The sequence below is a fragment of the Leguminivora glycinivorella genome, chromosome 21 (assembly GCF_023078275.1).
Source record: "Leguminivora glycinivorella isolate SPB_JAAS2020 chromosome 21, LegGlyc_1.1, whole genome shotgun sequence".
NCBI lineage: Eukaryota > Metazoa > Arthropoda > Insecta > Lepidoptera > Tortricidae > Leguminivora > Leguminivora glycinivorella.
This window is the reverse complement of record NC_062991.1, coordinates 10,645,179-10,665,167: the sequence shown is the minus strand read 5'-3', so window position 1 is coordinate 10,665,167 and position 19,989 is coordinate 10,645,179. Positions and strand designations below refer to the sequence as shown.

At 35.3% G+C, this 19,989-nt stretch overlaps 1 protein-coding gene across 3 annotated transcripts in view; it reads left to right on the top strand.

The window, feature by feature from the left end:
• The first annotated feature begins 408 nt into the window (after window positions 1-408).
• The window catches only part of LOC125237359 (protein pangolin, isoforms A/H/I/S), a 257,665-nt gene continuing 238,084 nt past the window's right edge, over window positions 409-19,989 (top strand). For 2 of the 3 annotated variants that reach the window (XM_048144361.1, XM_048144360.1), the window contains exon 1: window positions 410-640. The gene's annotated coding sequence lies outside the window, so the exon portion shown is untranslated. Of the gene's footprint in view, window positions 641-19,989 lie in introns of all 3 variants that reach the window. The other variant, XM_048144362.1, reaches the window with a different exon arrangement.

Sequence of the window (19,989 nt, the reverse complement as noted above, 5' to 3'; positions counted from 1 at the left end):
CTTACTTAGCTTGAATTGATTCTAGAGCTTCTATATTTAATTTCCGACTTCATAACGTGCATTTGAGGAACACTGAATGATGAATTTGATATACGAATATCTCATCATACAATTTATTAATTAAAACGTTCATAATGATATTAAACATCAAAACTTAATTTTAAATACCTACCAAATCCACTTCCAATTATTTGCATCACTAATTACAAATAATAATTGAACTACCGGTCGAAATCCGAAGCGACATTTTGCGGCAATCTCGAATTTCGTACCGGGAACCCCGGACCGCAGACGAAAACAGCGCCAAGCCGAGGACCTGCTCAAACCGAACGTCTGCATACCAATCGTCGGTTTTTTATACGCGCGTCGGTGCACGCCCGCCGGTGTGTGAGTGAGCGGCCTCAGTGTGCGCGCGATCGCGCGCGGGACGGACCATTGTTGTGTGCAGTATACTCGCGACCGGCGACATGATCGTTCCCCGACAGTAAACAACCTCAAAAACTGCCGGTAAACAAAAATAATGACCAGTGTACCACATTACGTGCGCGAGTGCCAACAGTGTGTGATAACCAAGAAGCGTGTGCAGTGAAGTGTTTTCAAACGTGTTTTGGAGTTTTGAAGCCATGCTCGATGTGTTTAGGTATGTCCAGACTGATTAATTATGGTCCATCAGTGTTAAAGGGGTCACTGGCCCGAGATTTCGCTATAAAATCTAGTTGACAACACGTCTTTTTGTATTTTTAAACAGTCTTATCCGATCCGAGCGTTGTGTATTTACATAAATGCGTGCGCTAGGTGTGAACGTTTTCTACTTACATCCGTTGTTTCTATTAAGTTTTATGTGCGTTTGGCGCCGCCGACTGTGTTATCAGTCCTCTAGAAGTATGTCGAGTAATTTATAATGTAATTAATAGTTATCGGTGAGGGCGCCGTGAACTTTGCTTACTGGCTACTGTCCGATGGGCAAGCCAAGTTTGAGATGACTCGAATACCGACGCTCTGGCTGTAACGAGAACGCCGTTGTCAGAAAAAAAAACAGACAATAGACTATAGACTAATAAAGCGAAGGAAAAGATAAACAAAACAAAGTAACACGGCTCCATAGAGGACGAGAGAAAGAAAAAAAGTCCCGTTCGTCCGTCGGTTGTTTTATTATATTCCCATTTATCTTTCTAAATTAAAAATACTAAAGAAACATACATGTTATCATTTATGAAAGGATAGAGTTCAGATTGAGAGTGAATAACAAGTCTAAAGAAATACCTTCATGGTTATTAAGGTAGGTAGATAAAAAAACAAAAACACGCGGACCAATAACGTAATATCAGATAAATACCCACGAAAGCTGATTAGACCACTGATATTGAAAATAATACAGCATAATACCTATCACAATAATACAATACCTATACAGTTTAATTAGAAAAAAAATACCCGTGTAGTTAATTCTGGAAAAAGCGGCAAAACCTTGTAGGTATTCGTTTATACCTATTCTTTTACTCAGATGCCTACTGTCAATGTCAATACCTACTCCTTAATGTTGATCTAACCAATCAGGTGAACTTAATTTATTTATTACTTAAATAGATTGATACCTATATAATATAGGCAGGGCAGGTACCTACCTACTACATACGCATAAAATCACCAATGCCTAGCGATGTGGGTTGGTAGGTATTCATTCAGTCCCTAGTTTAATACCTACTTCGTTAATATTGCCCAGGCAGACCAGGCAGATAGGTATCTAAACCTCAAAAACATATAAGAACTATAATAATTATAGAAATAAGATAGGCCTTAATCCTTATGGCCTTTTAAAACAAATTGATCATTTTGATTATCCCGTCTGAACGGGCTTTAAGCTAAGCAAGCTTGTAGGCAAACTGATATTCTTTTTTTTATTTGAACTAAAATCTGGATTAAAATTACACGAGGTAGAGGGTACCTTAAAGGACACGGATTTTGCCTATCTAGGTGTTAATTAAGTGGATTAAAGTCATGTTATCTAACCGCATTAATTATAATTGCCTTATAAAGTCTCTAGGATAAGTTGAGGTCAAATTCGATAGTGTTTACTCAGAATAAACTGCCAACCACTTAAACACTTGTAAAATTCCGTTTCGTCCATAAATTCTCCTTTTAAGGACACTTGCTTTAACAATTATTCAGGCTTAATGTCCAGAACAATTTCATAAATAGTTATGTCAAGGGACAGATAATTCTGATGCCATATTTTTTACAACAATGCCCTAATAAATAACAAATACCCCTACGAAGCTCGAGCACCTGCTTTAAAAACGATGACCATATTAAAACCATTTTTTATTGATATAGAAATTACACGTTACATTTTCATTGGGAATTAAATTGGCACCTATTACTAGTCATTAACACGTGGAAAGGAACGTTTTTTGTTTTGTCAACCGACCATAAACAATGCGCGTAACTTTTTAAATTTAAACTAATCGTTAGGGCTGACGAAAATGGCATTGTGATCAATCAGCCATATCAGATGTTTTTTTTATGAATGATTCAGTACGAAAATAAAAATGCTCCCTATCCTTGTATCCGACTGAATCAGTAACCGAACTCATTTCTCAAAACTGACCGTAGCACGAGCAAAAAGAAATATTATTTATAACCTTTTAAAAGAAAAACACGCTTTTTTCTTTTTCCTTTTTTTATGGCGCGCAGTAAAACGCGACAGCGGGGTCACGAGTGGTCAGTTCGAAAATCGAGTTTGTGGTGTTTTACTCAAATTCCTATCGGGTAAATATTTTAAAATGAAATATCTACCTAAGCAATCTACATATGTTCGTTTAAATAATTTGTTCTCGGCCTCATTTGTATTTAAATTTAAATTGGTTAAAGATAATGGATAAGAAAAACTTTTTTACCGGCAGTTACCTGTAATAGGTACTGTAAAACAATAAAACTTTATTACTAAAGACAGTAAACTTGTAGTACCTATAACATAAAAATAACAGAAGAGATCGCTCTCTAACGATAAGCCTCTGCCTGTCTATCACTATCTTTTACGTATTATCTTATTACATACATACATACATACAATCACGCCTGTATCCCATAAAGGGGTAGGCAGAGCACATAAACTACTCAAGTTTCAGTGCCACTCTTGGCAAAAAGGGGTTGAAGGAAAACGAAATTGTGACATTGCAGTGACATGTTGCCAGCCTCTCGCCTACGCCACAATGTAACCCATGTCCCACAGTCGACTTCTACGACACCCACGGGAAGAAAGGGGTGGTGAAATTCTTAACCCGTCACCACACGGGCTATATATTATCTTATTACTATTATTATATAATACTAGTTTTTGCCCGCGGCTTCGCTCGCGTTAAAAAGAGAAAGAGACTAAAAGTAGCCTATGTCACTCTCCATCCCTTCAACTATCTCCACTTAAAAAATCACGACAATTCGTCGCTCCGTTTTGCCGTGAAGGACGGACAAATAAACAGACACACACACTATCCCATTTATAATATTAGTATGGTTAGTATGGATTACTATTTGCTAAAGAACCTTGTTGAGGAAAAAAATCTTGCTCTTTTTTTAATCTAACACAGAAATACATAAATAAATCAACAATAAAAAGCTTTATATTTTACTTAGGTAAATAAAAGAAATATACTATTTGTTACTGCAAAAGCCCGAAGTACAGTAATACCCAGAATTGACCGGTCAAACCCGGTATGCCGATGCCGATAGATAAAATAATATTAAATAAATTAGGTAGGTTCCTAGATTAAACGTGTTTGTCTCTCTTTTATCCAGAAAAAATGTTATCATGGTTATGATCAATACATCACTCAACAAAAATATAACTTTTTGTACATAGTTTAATTTAAAAGGCAAACTATGAGATGAATGTTACTTGGAGAGTTGAAATTATGGTTACCATCACAAATCAAGAAAACTATTTAAATAGCCATCCAAACAAACTATAAAATTAAAAAAAAAAACCGGCATTCCCAAATCGGGCAAGGAGGCCAAACGCGGATTTCTCCGAATTGAAACAATCGTCTTATTCTCGACGCCATCTTGAATTATTCATTTAATCACATTTCCTACGCTTCGGGTGTACTTATTGGTACTAATTAGGTATTTTATAACTTATTTAGAATTGTAATGTTTCCTTTTGGCGAATCGGGATAATTATGTACCTTCGCTGATAAATAGCTTTTTAACAATTACTAATATTTAAATATAATTAAGCGTATTTTGAGATATGTACCTATTTTGATAACAAGATTCTGTTTAGTTATTGTACTTTTTTTGTTTATGATACTTGTGTCTATGAACTCATAATTATTATCTCAAGACAGTCTCTGTTATCTTTTAATAAGTGATTCGAATGTATTGAAGTTATAGTACTCAGAATATAATACTGTATCATAATTGTGTAGATTTAAATTATAGTTCTAAAAAGTATAGCTCAATTTATGTAATATGTGTATGTAGTTGAGTATCCTTTTATCTAACCCCTCACCGCGTTCAGTATTCCGCGCCGCACCTCGCACGCGCGCATTAAAATTCTAGACTCCCGCGCATGTTCCCAGCCTCATAATAATAAATTTAAACTACACATTATTACGTTTTTGTGCCACGTTGGTGGCAAACAAGGCTAATTATTCGTTTTTTTGCTAAATAATATATTAAGTAAATTAAGTATGTATTTATTGTACTTAATTATGAGTTCTACTTTTCTTAACGTTTCTTACCCACCTTTACTTTTTTCTTTTTTCCCTATGGTTGACTGGTGGAGAATGATAGGCATTTAGACTCTTTTGTACCTTTTCGTGTGCATTCAAGCTAAGTTAATTAGTGGAAATGAAAATTTTTATTCGGCACTTTTTTCTTTAAAATATAGAAATGCGTTTAAACGTTAATCAATACGTCATAATAAGTTATTCAGAACTCTAAGTTAACATACTAGATTTGCTACGATTGTTTAAATTAACTTAAATTAAGGGATAACAAAAAAAAAAAATTAAAGTATGTAATAAGCAGTGACATCTTGCTGAAACTGATACCTCACATTTTCTCTTTCATCGATTGATTTCTCTAACAGAAATAAAAGTTTAAATAGACATGTCATTATACGCTCAATAAAATACCCAGTACCAACACAAATGGTTGGCGTGTTCAATTTATTTTTATAGCGATACTAGGAACGATCTCACAAAAACTAAGTACCAATGTCAGTCTCCGTTACATTACTTGCCAATAAATACGTTGTTTTAACGCTCAAACATAAAACACGATACCTATTTGGTTGTAACTGGCAACAAAAGTCCCTTTCAGAAACTTGTTTTCACGTTTATGTCGTTTATGTGGCTGGTTAGCCATCTTATCCCGTTTCATCAATTGTAAAACCAGCCAGTGCGTCCGATTTTCAAACTTGTAGACTTTCGCATTTGAAATTCCAATTTTAAAATCATTCGTAACAGGCATACCACATTTACAATTGTAGCCTGATAATTAAAAAAAATGTCTATAGTTTAAAAAATAAAATCCTAGTAGCCAAAGCACAAACCAATAAAAAAAAAACACGGGAATGGTGAAGCGAGTGAGCAATGAACGAAAGTCGTTTTTGAATTTCGAATCTCAAAGCCTAGCTCAGCCGTTGAAAGTTATTTCAGTAAAATTAGTCAAGTTAATTAGACGATTTCAAATTACTTGGTGCGTATCCTAATATATCAACTTCGCGTAATGAGGGTTTCCTAGAAAAGATATGGACGGACAGACACTGCATCCAAAATCTGTGAAAAAAAGACAAACAAACAAAGAAGTTCGTAAACTGAGAATATTTCTTAAGCGGTAGGCTGTAAGGTTGAAGATGGGATGATAATTAGAAATTGAGATGTAAGAGATAAATGTGTAAAATCCGAAGCCAACTTTTTTTTGCAAGGGCGTCCGTCCTTTGGAAAGTTCGTACTTTTGTCATTCGATTTTTAAATAAATATTCTAAAACTGATGACACATGGTTGGGTACGTGTTTGGGCAAAAACATGAGCCTGTGGCTTGTTCGGCGGACACAGTCGTTTGTTAGCGAAGCCTAAAGTTTTTTTTTGTTTTAAAAATTTTACACTTGACACTTTGGAATGTAACGGATTTGATAAGGTGTAGTGGGGTCATTTTGCAACATTTATTATATTACAGGGCTCATAATGTATGTATCCGTATACGTCATACTCATACACCTTATAATGTACAGAGCGGCAAATCTCGACTGGGGGCAAATGTAACTGGTCCATTTTTTCCATGTTTTACAATGTTTGCATTATTAAATAGAGTGTCCACCGGTTATATATGGTAGGCGGTTCAGTGGATAGGTACATGTAGAATTCAGCATCATAGTGTAATAATGGAAAAAATGGATTAGTTACAATTGCCCCCCTGTCGAGATTTGCCCCGCTGTACTTTATACAGTTTTGGTCTATGGACGGTTTTTATAATATCACATTTCCTAATACCCATTTATAACAAAAAAAAATGGTAGTTTAATAGTTATTTGTTTCACAAGGGGGCAAACTAGTTGTTTAACCGCACGTGCCAATATTGATACCCGAGCAAGCGAAAGATTCCAATATTGAACCGCAAACGTAGCGAGTGGTTCAAATAGTGGGATCTTGAGCGTTGCGAGGGTTTCAAGGCACGAAGGTTAAACAAACTTTGCCACCGAGTGAAACACAATTTTTTTTCACCACACCAACACGAACAAAATATTGACTATAAAACATTAAACTAAATGAAGTCCATCACTTTATTCAAATAACAGATTTCGTATAATAAAATAAAATAAAGTAATTAAACTAATACAAATGAAACTACACTATAAACTAAAAAATTAAACTATTACTAAACTAAATCTACCTATAAAATAAAACCCTATAAATAAAAAATCGAACCTAAGTCAGAGCCGGCCGGTAGAGTGCCCAGAAGGCTGGCGGCATTGCCGCGCTGAACAGCAGTGCCGATGCGCTGGGCAAGATATGCTCCAGCCTTCCGGTCACCCGACGCGTCTATTAGGCGTTTGGCCTTTTTATTCAATATTTATAATTCAAAATCATCATTTATAGGTCAATTTTAACAGCCAGCTTAAGACTACAAGTTAAAATTTGTATGAAATTACTTTGCACTTTTGTGGATAAAATGCAATTTTGCTATCTATTTTCGAATAGCAAAGTAAGCCGTTATCGGCTGGTGTGGTGAAAAATAATTGTGAATATTAAACTGATTCAACGTATAATTATAAAATACGAGAAAGCTATACAAACAATCGAGCCAGGACATCTTATTCTCCCCTTTGAATCCTTTGACATTAAAATTGCAGTTAGCATTTAATTAATAATAAATTGAGCTAGACAATTATATTTCAACAGAAGCTCTATTGAAGTTGGTCATTACAACCAATTATTAATGGTCGTTCTTGTCACATGGCATGGTCGTAATGGCCATAATTAACACGCATGCGCAATGTGGTACAGTCAGCGACCAAGCTGTAAATACAAAGTGTCAAAAATATGTATAGATACCTTAATCCAGCGGTTCTCAAACTTTAGAAACCCTTTTAGAAAGTAAAACATCTGACGGAACCCTTAATTTTTTTTTATTGCAATCTTTATTTTAATAAGCAATCTTGATAGTAAAATTTAATCACTAGATTCTAATGTGAGGTATTACATGGAACTGTTTTTTATTTTTTAACAATTGGTGAATATTTGGTTTTATGGAAGAGAGTTGAAGTTGCATATCAGGTACCCAAAATTCACACGGAGCCCCCAGAGAGGCTTTGCGGAGCCCTAGGGGTCCGCGGAGCACACTTTGAGAATGGCTGCCTTAATCTATAGGCAATAAAGTTCTGTGTACATTTTATTGGCACTTTGGCTGTGACAGCTTGGTTGCTGACTGTACAGTCAAGGTATAAAGTGACAAGTACACGAATGCGGACAAGTACACGACTTTATTTCTTCACTTTGTTTGTATCTATATTTTCGTATTATTATTACTGTACAAGTTTCATGAGTAACTATCGCACAAACCGAAGATAATATTAATATAATAATCTCGGGGGTTACCATTATGTTGCTTGCCTATGTTGGAATAATAAATATTTTGATAAAAGCTATTCTATGGTGGAGTTGGTCGTTACGACCAATTTTCAGTGGTCATTGTTGTCACATGGTGTGGTTGTAATGGCCATAATAAGCATGCTTGCGCCGCGTAGTGGGAGGATTACGAACGTATGTACAATAAATGTAAAAAAATAGCCACATGTAATAGGTACATGTTTAAATTGGTTTCTTCATTTTGACACAGGATATTGCGCTCCTTTCCATAGGCGACATAGGCTGAAATAAGAGGAGAACTCCGGAAATCAACCAATAGCATTCATTATAATCCTGCGAAGCGGAGAAAACAACCAATGGTTGTTCTCCTTCTGTCGTCTTCATCTGTTTCTTTAGGGCTGATTACACGGTAGACGGTACGAGAATTCGCATACGGGTTTCAGTACAATCCGGCATTTGATAGACCGACAGAATCGGATGTACTTAAGACGCTACAGCAGCGAAAATACTAAAACGGAAGGGCTCCCCCCTTTCTATTTAGGAATTTTAGTTAAATGTACTAGTGTTATTATTAACTAGACACGAAAAAAAATTGACCATTCAGAACAACGTTAAAAGTTATTGCGAAAAAATCTTTAAAATCGAGGTTCCACTCTCGACTGTTTCCTCCGTCAAAACTTAATCAATTGTAACGAATTTCGAGAATCTAAACATCAATGAAATAATCTATGTCGGACCGTTTAGTTTTTTTGACTAACTGTTACCAATTTTGAATACCTCGCCTTTGTTTGCGCCATAATCAATAAGGCCGTTTTTGGAAACTTGATGGGCTCTAGAGTCTTTAAAAATAAGAATGTCAAAAAAATCAAAACGGTCCGACACAGCTCTATCTTTAGAAACCAGAGAGGAAAGAGTCGAGAGCGTTTGTATGGAGAATTGACCTCTCCTGTATTATCTTAATCTCAATAGTCCGCATTTCCGCAATGTATAAAATCGCGCAACGTAGACTAAGGTTTTTTATACTACGTCGGTGGCAAACAAGCACACGGCCCGCCTGATGTAAAGCGGTCACCGTAACCTATGGACGCCTGCAACTCAAACAGTGTCACAAGCGCGTTGCCACCCTATTAGAAACTTGTACACTCCCTTTTGCTGTGTTAAGGACATAGCAAAAAGGAATGTACAAGTTCCAAGGAGGGTTCGGGTTGCCGACGAGTCAAAGGACAATAGACGGAACAAGTTAGTTCCGTAAGTCCTCCCGTCATCAGCACACCGCACCCTCGTTGAGCTCTGGCAGCCTTACTCACCGGCAGGAACACAACACTATGAGTAGGGTCAAGTGCTATTTGGCTGCGGTCTTCTGTAAGGCGGAGGTACTACCCCAGTTGGGCTCTGCTCTAGATTCGAGCGAGACGATATCCGCTGTGCTGTGCCCTACCACACAAAGCGGAATATCATTCGCTATGCCCTACCTCCTTAACTTTAAGACTGAAAACAAAATATTGCATGATTTAATAACAAAGTTTTCTTGAACTAAAGTCTTGTAAAAAGTGAAATGTCACCTGTTTAAGTTGAAACCCATTCTCGTTCCGGTCACGTTCCGCCATTGCAGTGAGAGAACTATTTGTAATTCAATTCGTTCCTGGAATCGCTAAAAATACGGCAATTTTCTTTATTTATAATTTTTATGGGTGCACTTGAATATGTCAATGGCGAAAGGTGGTCCTTCACGACCTGCAATAATGGTAAAAGTGTAAAATAAACTGTCAGTTTGTTTATTTTATGAGTTTTCATTAGTTCTAAAAATGGGTTCGTGTTTTAATAACTGTTGCAATTATTGGCAATTACTTAAAAACTTAAGGGACAATCACACTAAAATTTATTATTAGTATTACCATAGCCTCCTGGCAGGCAATCATGGTCGCGCGATAAACGACAAAACATCAGGCCGTCCCTATCGCACTTACAAATAGTGCGATAGGGCTGATTTTTTATCATTTATCGCGCGACCATACTTGCCTGCCTGAGCGTAGTGGCCGAGAGGTGGGACAGTCGCCTAATCAGACATTGGTCCTCACTTCATTTAGGATTAGGTACTAATATAGTTATTTAAGATGTCTTGTTATTGTTACTAACAAACTATGGACACATGTTAGTCTGAAATAAATGCATTTTATTTTATTTACTAATCCAAAACCACTTTCAATCCGATATTTTTTTATACAAACATATTTTATGTTCATCTGTTAAATTACCAATCAAGAAATATCTTACCTTTTAACACATATTTTACCTCAAAATTCCCATAACTTGTGAAGTACGATTCTTTTTTTGAATACATTACCACTGGATGTAATTACTCTGCACAACTAAGGAAACCTCCTTTAAAGGCGAGTTCGATTCCCAGCACAGAAAAATGCATAAAAACTAGAAGTATTTAATTGATTAATGATAATCACAATTAACGACACGTAATAACTTATGTGAATAGTAAATTCACTACGAGATGAGAATACAAGAAAATGAAGTATTCAAAACATTGTCTTCGGTTACCGCGATAGTTACTCATAAAATAAAACTATGGAAACGGATTAAATCGCGTATAATTAATTTACAATACATCCCGACGTTTCGAACACTTTACAGCATTCGTGGTCAACGGGTGACTGAGGAAAAATTACAATCACATATTTTTCCATAATTTGATTTCATGAAGTATTCAATTTACAATTGAATTATGTGTAAAAGTCAGAAATATTCAGTTTTGAATATTTTTTAATGCAAGCCTCTTTAGAAGATACATATGTGAATGTGTTTAGTAAAACGTCCCACTTTGTCGATTACCATTAAGGCGAGATTTACTTGTATCTTTATATGGATAAATTGACAAAACGGCTTTATAGCTATCTGCAAAACAATGTATGACTCTATACATAATAAAAAGATAGGCATGAATCAGAGGGTAATCTTATACTTTTAAACGAGCAATTCTTGTATATTTATTTATTTATATATTTATTTACACTGACGATCTCGGAAACCGCTCTAACGATTACGCTGAAATTTGTTATGTGGGGGTTTTTGGGGGTGAAAAATCGGTCTAACTTATCCTTAGGTCCCGGAAAACGCGAATTTTCGAGTTTTCATGCGTTTTTCTTCGCGCGCCATCTCGTGTGCAGTAGTTGTACTGTTAAGACAGAATTCTTTCGGTCGATGTAAGTACTATTTATTGCAAACACTAGATGGCGACACAGGTCAAGGCTAAAACGAATAGAAAAATACACTATTTGAGTTTTTGTGGCGAAATGCGCGCCATCTCGTGTGGAGTAGTTGTGTTGTTAAGGCTGAGAATTCTTTCGCTCGATGTAGGTACTATTCATTTTTGAACTAGATGGCGACACATGTAAAGGATACGAAACAGAACCGAGCTTCGCTCGGTCGCCCAGATTGAATCCTAAAATGAGTCACTTTACAATTCTAGTGTAAGCTAACAATGACTTAGACGAGATAAAGTATAGTCAAAGCGTATTATCCGGTTGATTTCATATCTTCGTTTTTTAGTAGGTAACATGGCCCCAAAATCGGTTCATCCGTTCGAAAGTTACAATGCCACAAACAGGTACACACTCAGGAAGACATGTCAAACTTATAACAGCACCCCCACAGTATATATAAAAGTACAAGTACAGAAGGCTCACTCTGAACAACCTGTTAACGGACTGCATGCGACATTGAGTTCTATTGCGCAGCGTGAAGGTTGTCAAACTTTATGGGCCGCGAACTCGCGGCCGTCGAAATGTACGGAAGAAACGCGCAGTGAGCCGCCCCTGACACCCCGTCGTTTTTGCGTCGGGGATTAAAAACTCACGAAAAAGGCTAAGATCTAAGGTCAAAACTCGGTAGCGTAACTCAAACCGAAACGCACTAGACATCCCTCGGAATTCCAAAGCCGAATATCCAATAATAATTCCACCAACGAGCCTCAACCGGTTCGCCCGGTACCACGAAGCCTAACGATCTCAAATTATATCGACTGGTTACCGGAATTTTATGGGGTACCATTTTACGCTTCGACTCGTCATTTTGGAAATTTGATTTTGATTATGTACTGTCTGTTAGGTTGATTATTTTTCGTTGTGCCATTCTTCTGAATCGCGAAATTTATGTGATCTAGCAGGCATGCATGGTCGCGCGATAAATGATAAAACATCAGGCCGTCATATCGCACTATTTGTAAGTGCGATAGAGACGGCCCGTTGTTTTATTTATATACATTCTACGACTCTTCTCTTTGACACTAGAAGAAATTTCTTTTATTCCGTAATTATAACTTAGGTTAGGTACAGTTATTTAAAAAAAGGAATTCTTCAAAAATCAGTTTAGTTTTTGATGATCACATGTTTTTGGTAAACAAATTTTTTTTGTCAGTTTTTTTTATAATACCACAAGGATTGAATTTGCTTATTATATACAGTATCTACCAGACTTTAGGTACATGCCATTAAACGTATTTAATAGGCAAATAAATCCAAATTGTTATATCTGGAATTACCATACGAGTATACCCGATAAACATTTAATGACGATGTAAATTTTAAAATACGTAATTTATTAAATTCTATTAACTCTTGTTTGGTAAACAATAGCCAACAGTTCTAACGATTACTCATTTACAAGTCTGTCACTTTCGAAAGTGTAATATGTACATTCATTTTTATATTTTAGAACAATTGAGACCACTTCGTCATTCTATTATTAAAATAAAATGCTATCCCTTATACAGAAGCAATTGTCGTATATATTACTGTTAATTTCAGTCGCATTTTTAATTATCTGTTTAAAAAAAAACGATCACCTGTTACCAGTCTCATTATTACCATCATCTGTCATTGCGCTTTTTAACCCTTCGGGTGGCAGCACGGATACGTCAAATAGCTGTCAGGTGGCGGCGCCATTTTGCGCGAAAATGCTCAAGTGCCAGAGGGTCTGAAGTTGGTCTGAACGGTGATCAGCGAGATATTGGCGGGAGATACAAATTTAATGATTGTTTCTTATTTTTGTATGAAAGTTGTATATAAAAAGTTTGACGCTATAATGTGTATAAAATAGGCTTTTAATTACACTGACAAAGATTTGCTGTCGATATGTAAGTAATTAGCAAATCCTCATTTTATCCTAAGCCAAGGAAAAATAATCCGGATTCTTGCATAAAACACACTAAAAAGTACAGAAAAAAGCACTACTCTTAAGAAAAATACTTTTTTTACAAACATATACATGGATATACATCAGAAAAGGTAATAAAATTACACTTTTGCATTGAGATTTTACATATTAAAAGCGTATTAAAATTGGGTATGAAATCCGTCTCGTAAAAAAACTGAGGTAACTTTGAAATCTTGTTTTGTTATTATTTATCAATTATATGTTTGAAATTATATACTCGTTTTGTAGAGCGTCTTAAGGTATATGTATTATCACAGGCTTAAGTAACAAAAATTCCGATTTTCAAAAATAAATGAGTTGAAAAATAAGACATGCGAAAGCTAAAGTAGATAGATGACCTTCGTACATTCTTTCATAATACCAAGTTCTTAAAGTGGTTTAATTAAAATTTTGGGGGTTTCAAAGCTACATTAAATAACAATGTCTAAGTAGTGACATTTTTTAATAGAAAACGACATACAAATGGGACAAAATTCGCCTAAATTATTACGCTCATTTTATCCACATCGAAAATTGAATAAAATGGCCACGGTCGTGACCTTGAATATTGTGTCTCGGTGATGAAAAATTATCGAGTTTTCAGTATAAAGTTTATAAACTTTGGTTATCAAATAGTTAACCTAACGATTAAAGTGTTTTTTTAGGTTATTAGTACTAGATATATCTAAATAAACGCCCAATTCCTCGGGCCAAACCTATTCATCACTCGATTATTTGAAATAAAATGCCAAATCAATAAGTGAAAACAATCAAATTTACGGTTAAACTATTGTAAACTGTTTAGTACTTACCCAGGCACATTATATTTTAATCCGTATACAATTTTGTATAGCAATACACACATAAAAACACAATTTGTTTAACATCAAATTTTTAGCAAAGGCCCTGTTGCCTGGCACTTTTAAAATAAGGATTTTCTAATAATATTTATATTAAAGGTAATTATTTTTGATGCGACAATTAATTATTGTGTTTTCCGCTATCTATTGTTAAAGTTTTTGTAGCTTAGGTGCGCGCGCAAACGTTTAATTTTCCCGCCAAATACGCAATGACCATTCGGTCGACTCCCGGCGCCATGGCACTTGCGGACATTTCAAATCGGCCGGGAGTCGACCGCTCAGCACTCGGGGACTTTTGAAATCGGCCGGGAGTCGACCGCTCAGCACTCCAGTGTTTAAACTTTCAACCTTATTTACTAACGTACGAGTTGAAAGTCCCGTGGGTGATCTCTTCTATTGTTTTTTTTTTTAAATATAAATGGGGGCTTGGCCACAGACTAGCCAAACGCAAAGGACGTGGCCATGGAGTAAGCTCGCCCAGAAGATGCTTGTTCACTCTTGATTTGAAGGTTTTTAATAGGTCTCGTGGTACAGGGTGATTGTTTTTACAAGAGGTCTCGTGGTACAGGGTGATTGCAGAGAGCTTGAGGTCCATAATTGGCCCGCTACTGGTCTTAAATAGGTTGCTAACAAATGTGGTGTGAATTGGCAGGGTCTGATGATTGTATGGAGGATTTATTGCGGTTGCGCTATTTTAATATATAATATTTAATATTTTAACTGCACTTATAATACATTTGACATACTCGTTAGAAAGAGACAAAAAGTAGCCTATGTCACTTTTTCTATCTCCACTTAAAAAATCCGTACGGTTATTCGTGACTTACAAGGTCGTGCATAGTACTTTAAAACTCCCGTACCGTGACTTACAACATAAAAGATGTCAGGACAAGTCTATCTAGTCTATACCCTGAAAACGTTTAGTAGCAGTAGCCCGATATATAGCTATTACAGTTCAGTAAATACATTGCTACCAACTTAACAAACCAATCACTTCATCGTAGAAAATTAAAATATTGTATGAAATAGGTACATTGTTGCCAACCTTAGAATGTCAGATAAAGCCTGGCATTCGCAGAGTCGAGACTCGTTCGTTTTCTGCTGCGATCATTGGCGACGCGTCGAATCGCATTCAAATGTATGAGAACTCGATTCAACTCGACTCGATTCGTCTTAGTGGCCAGGCTTCAAAGAACCATGTACCATAGACAGTTTTATTTTCATGTTTGCACTCAAACTGCATATTCGAAATGGTAGGTGGTCCACTAGATAACTAAGATGACTGAAAGTAGGTATTTATTGAATTTATAATTTTCTTTCAAAGTAAGTGCTTGGTCGTAGAAAAAGTATTGTATGCAACGGTGTTTAACTGAGTCAAAAAATGCTCGTGGCGTCTTTATTAACAATTTTCGGCTCCGCCTCAAATTGTTACCCACGCCACTCGCCTTTTTTGACCTCTTTTAACCACCAGTTGCATAAAATACTATAATTGCAATGCAATATATTATTATGCTTTTTTGTTCTAAACTACAAATCGCCATTACTTTGAAAAATCTCGTATCTCACACTGCTCCTCAAAGACAAAACGTAGTAAGTCTATATGCATTTCATACATACTTAATACATTTTTCTCTTCATTTACAGAAGAAGATACAAGTTTTTTTCGAAGTAGTGCCGAAATATTTCTATGACATAAAGCAAATTAAAATATAATTTCATAAAATCGACTTCTAACGTGTGGAATGCTGTAGCCAAAAATTCAAAATATCTACCAAGCTTTCAGAATTTTTGTTTGCAAGTCAGACGCAACGCAACCCACAAGCATTCATAAAAAACTCAGTGATTCATCCGTTACCTGGGCCCCATTTAATAAACATTACAATTCAACAATTTTGTAAAAAAGTGACATATTTGTAAAGTTTTGCTACAAGTGCTGTTTAATAAAACCTACAAATAAGTAAGAAACCTACAATTAGAAAATGTACAATTGTAACCATTGTAAAAGCCGTTTAATAAACATTTAAATATGTAAAAAACGCCTGTAGTTTACAATGACAACATTGTACTCACAAATTTGTAATGGTAACTTACAATTTACATAAAATGAAAATTTTCAACAAGTTCTCTATCATTTGGTTTACCGTTTAACTGTTTAATATTAAGTATGGAAATCAACAAAAAAATTAAAATTTTATCTCTCATTTACGTAAATAAGGATATTTTGTTTGGTCTGTTTAGTGAAAAATTAATCGCACGAGATTAAAATAAAGAAGTGGATAGAGATTGCCGAGCAACTGAAATCCTTGAATATGTATAAAAAAAGGCTAGAATACTCCATATGCATCTGCTACCACATGATATTGAGAGCCACAGCTCATCCAGTGCAACGCACACAAAATCTGTTCAGTGTGTGAAAGAGCTGCATTTCTATTAGTCTCACTTTGAAGATAACCCCCTATTTGGCCTATTGCCCTATTCTTAAAAGTAAATATTCGACGGTAGTTATGCTCACCCGGAATTTTTCATTGAACGTGAAATCCGTTACATCCAAAGTAAAATGTATCCTTTTACGAAAAAATCGTCGATATTCATAATCGTCCCATTACTGTCACTATTAGTTGTTAGAACCATATTTTTTGATTATGCAGATCGTAAAGCACACTTCAAATCGAGTTTTGACACAGCATTAATCTCCTGTCAGAATTGTACTACAATTTACATAATATGTAAACTTGTAATTACAATTATGTGTTCAATAAAGCACATTTCCTTACAAAATTGTTAAAAATCACCTGTCAAGTGAAAATGTTTATTGAACAGAAATATGTAAAATTGTAGCTAAACTCCTACAATTATGTAAATTTTCCACTATGACAAATTTGTAACTTGTAATTTTTATTGAACAGAAACTTGTAGAATTGTAAATTGTCGGTACAATTTACAATTTACAATTTGTATTGTTTATTAAATGGGGCCCTGGCGTTTTGTCGTAACGGACAAGAGCAAAAAATGCTCGAACGGACTTTTGGAACACGTAAAACAATATTTGTTTTCAAAAATATAGCGTTGCGTAGTTCCTTTTACCCTTTTATTAGGTTAAAAAAAGATCTAGTTTGTTGTATGCGCGTAGATTGGTGGTTAGATTATTTTTATTGTATTTCAATATATATTAGGCGACGTTTTTATTCGTAAGTGTCATTCTCACTAAAGTAACGTATGTTGTTTTAATGTTCAATATGTTCACGGTGGTCTTGTGAAAAATTAGTTAGTAAAAAATTGTGGAAATTAGGTAGTAAAAAAAATCTTATGAAAAAGGTTAATCTGAACGGAAAAGCTTTAAAAACTGTACCTATAGTACAGTCACGGACTTTAATTGTTGATCCACTTCCAGGTCATTTTATACTGGACACATCTTAGCTTAACTATGCTTAACTATGAGATGTCCAGTATAAAATGAGCTAGAAGTGGATCAACAATTAAAGTCCGTGCCGTGCCTACATTATTGAAAAAAAAAATGGTTCGAACTAATTAGTGTAAAGTTCCAGTAAGAATTATCTTTACCGCGCCTAAACGCTCATTGACTATGTAAATGACAGTAATTCCATGCAACTTTTCCAAGTTGAAGCCTTCCTACAAAAGGAATGAATACCTACTAATTGCTACAGCCATTAATTCGACTTTACTACCTTTATCATAAGGCACATGTAAATCGATTAGCACCTATATGATAATTAGCAAGTGATTAAAGCTACTTGCATCATTATTTCACTCTCCAAAACAAAACTACACTCCCCATAGTATATTCTTAGAGACTTAAGACTTTTTTAGAACGAAGAGGATTAGATCTAAGCCGAGCTCGCTTGAAAAAGAAACGACGCGCGTGTTAGAAAAAATATAGGCAGTTACGACTATTTGAATTTGAAGGTCACACCGCGCGCGCTCAAACGAAAAAAGTATCAATTCATATGAGATTTAATTGAGACTTACGACGTTACGGATGTGAGTATATCGTTCTTGGACTTGTGAAGCGCCGGACCACCAATGGTGCCATTAGAGGCGGGCCGCGAAACTTGGTAGGCGGTTGTTTTTGCCCACCGTACCGTATACTGGACATAGATAGGATGTGAAATTTCATTGACCGCTTTCTGCTATTTTTTATGATCATTGAATTAATTCTGTTTAGTTGTAAATATTTAATTTGTAACTCGTGTTTGTGGTTTAAAAGTTGGTTACGCTGTTTTACGCATATTGTTAATATGTATAAGTGTTGGTCATTGATCGTGTTTTATGGTTAACAGTATATTTATTTATTTACCATCAGGCGGCTCGTCTGCTCGTTTGCTGCCTATTTCATAAAAAAAAAAAAAAAATACGGCAAAAACTATAAAAAAAACGTCGTTTTTATAAATTCATAAAGTAAAACTACTTACATTATTTAAACTGATCGACTAAAGTCACCTACGATAAATGTTTTCGATTTGGTCATTTTAACAACAACAAAAACAATTTATTTTTATGTTTACAATAAAATGATATCTGCTAAGTGCTGTAATAAAAACATACCTACCGAGGTTACAATGTCAGTTGCCAAGTGCAACATAAAAATGTTTTTTAGTTTGATATTCGGACTAATTAAATTAATTAAAAGTAAAATTAGAATCAGTTGTCAAGTAACAATCATTAAGCAAAAATGTCGTAAGTGCATGAAGTAACGTAAGTAACAGTTAAGAATTTTCCACTTTTAACACTAATGATATTGACCATTTAGCTACTTTTAACTAATTAAACCTCAAGTAAAAATCTAGTTTTGAGACACAAAATCTACCTAATATAATCTGAAACGGAAGGAGACGTAATGACGTATCTGGATCATTACATGTCACTTACGTCAATTTGATATAAATTAAAATTCCATAATAACAAGATTACCAAATTAAGCCACTAGCAAGCAGCAAGGTTTAAGTCGCGAAAAGTAGGTACTTACTGTAATTTGAACAAGAAATAGGTTCATTAACTTTGCTGCTGATTCATTATATGTCACTTACATCAATTTTGTATAATTAAAAATCCCACTGAAACTTAAATTAACTAATTAAGCCACAAACACACATCAAGCTTTAATGCTACAAAAAGCACTTAACTGAAAAGGAAGAAGACAGAATGAAGTATCCGAGTCATTTGTCACTTACGTCAATTTTGGATAATTTAAAATCCCACCAAAACTTAATGGTGACGTTACCTGGGTAAAGGAACCTTATTGTCGATGGTGCTTACGGCGTTATGAGCGATGTTCGTATGCAAATATGACGCCGCGGGACGTAAGCGCCATCGACAATAAGGTCCCTTTACCCCGATAACGTCACAATTAACTGTTTAAGCCTTGAGACAGATAAAATTCTGATCTGAAAAAGAAGATGGAATTAAGTATCTGAATCATTAACAATTTAAACCACTAGCAAGCATCAACGTTCAACGTAAATATACGAGTAGGACCACGAAAACACTGTTATTTGAAAAAAAGATGTCCATCTTCTTTGTCACTTACGTCAATGGGGGATGTCTGAAAATTTTAAAATCGCCTGATATTTTTTCTGGTGATAGGAATAAGCATTTCTATTTACAGAAAAAAGTTACAGATTTTTTGGTAGCACCATACATTTTATAAAAATAAAAACGTGTTGCTCGACTGCGCGTACGACCCACTTCGGCAGTTATGAGATTTGTCTTAGTCTTTAAAAAAATTCCATTTTGAATCTGTGCTGGCCACAGACACTGACAGTTGATTGTCAGCTTGACATTTTTCTCGGAGAATTCATAAGTTTCATAACCAT